At 37.3% G+C, this 1,423-nt stretch overlaps 1 long non-coding RNA gene across 1 annotated transcript; it reads right to left on the bottom strand.

The window, feature by feature from the left end:
- Positions 1 to 368: 368 nt before the first annotated feature.
- On the bottom strand, positions 369 to 1,079 carry LOC147850547 (uncharacterized). The gene is made up of 2 exons (XR_015531673.1): positions 962 to 1,079; positions 369 to 780 (listed from the first exon to the last, which is right to left on the bottom strand). It is a non-coding gene; the product is annotated as an uncharacterized LOC147850547 (long non-coding RNA).
- Positions 1,080 to 1,423: the final 344 nt, after the last annotated feature.

Raw genomic sequence — 1,423 nt, 5'->3', positions numbered from 1 at the left:
AAAAAAGTAATGAAATTTCTAGTTTTATGTTGAGAAGCCTACAACAATCCTAAAATATAAATAAAATCTTCTGTCAAAAATCTAGCTTTACATAGAGAAAGACAAACCTCGCTGATATCTTGTCAAGCATAAAATCAATTTCATGACAAAAAATCGCTACATACAGAGAAACATAAGAATCTTCAGAGAATAGTTTTATCAGCAAACATAAAACAATACCTCAAGTTTGCATCAGAGTAAATCAAAATAGGCATGTACTTGTTTTATTAACCTGTCATAAAGAAATTTGATAGATGCAAACAACATTAAGGCGTATGAAAATATTGATCTTCAACTTTGAAGAGAAGCAATAACTGTCTAACAAAATCTTCACAAAACAAATACCATGATTTAATCCATGTTTCAATGGCACGTTACAAAAAAGATTGTTTTATACATAAAATGGCACAAGGATGAAGAAGCATGTCCCATTGTTGCGTATTTACAGGCTTTCTCTGCATGGATCAACAGTGTAGCCGATCAATTACTTGAAGCTTAAGGAAGAAAACTTGGTTTCATTTCAATCATAGCCATTTGATGCTTGAGAAATCAGACGAGGAAGAGATAGAAGAAACATCAATAACAATGATCTTCTTTTCCATGTTCACTGTAGTCTTTTGATACTCGAAACACACGGAAAGAGAAGCTTTAAAAAAGCTTTCTTTCATGTTGTAGATGGTGCAAAAAAATGAAAATCTTCCTTCCATTTCAACCGCAAAGAAGCGATAATGTGTTCAATCGCTGCAAAATCAGGCAAGAGGGAAAGAAGAAAATTAGGAATGAACCGGAAAAGGGGGAAAAAAAACGAAGATGTAAATACAGAGAGACGGCAAGATAAAGAGAAAGAGCTACGCAGACAGACATAGAGAGAGAGAGAGAGAGAGAGAGAGAGAGAGAGAGAGAGAGAGAGAGAGAGAGATACCTTAATCCAAGACAGCAGAGAAAAGAACTGGAAATGGAACGCAGGAAACCATAGCAAGAAGAGGAAATGGAAGAAGAAGAAGAAGAAGCGTGTTGTTGTTGATACTGTCGTTGTTGATAGGATTCGTAGCGAGAGAGGCTGCTAGCACCGAAGAATGTACGCAGGCGAGCAGAAGGCCACAGATGCATCTCCTCCTCCTCCTCCTTGAAGCTTCTTCTTCTTCTTCTTCTTCTGATTCTTCTGATTCTTCTGATTCTTCCGATGATCCTTCTTCTTCTTCTTCTTCCTTCTGGTCTATCTGTCTGTTTGTCTGTCTGTCTGTCTCTGTATATGGGTTGTCTTCTTCCTAAATAAAAGGGTTTTTCTTTTACTGTACAAAAAGAACAAGTAGAATAGGAGGAGGAGGTCTTGGGTTCGAATCCGGCCATGAACAAGAAAGAAGAGGAGAAGGAGGTCTTGGAG

This window comes from Azolla caroliniana, unplaced genomic scaffold (genome assembly GCF_043228905.1).
Source record: "Azolla caroliniana isolate FFs.n. ecotype wild unplaced genomic scaffold, voAzoCaro1.0.p SCAF_21, whole genome shotgun sequence".
NCBI lineage: Eukaryota > Viridiplantae > Streptophyta > Polypodiopsida > Salviniales > Salviniaceae > Azolla > Azolla caroliniana.
This window is presented reverse-complemented; position numbering and strand designations above follow the sequence as displayed.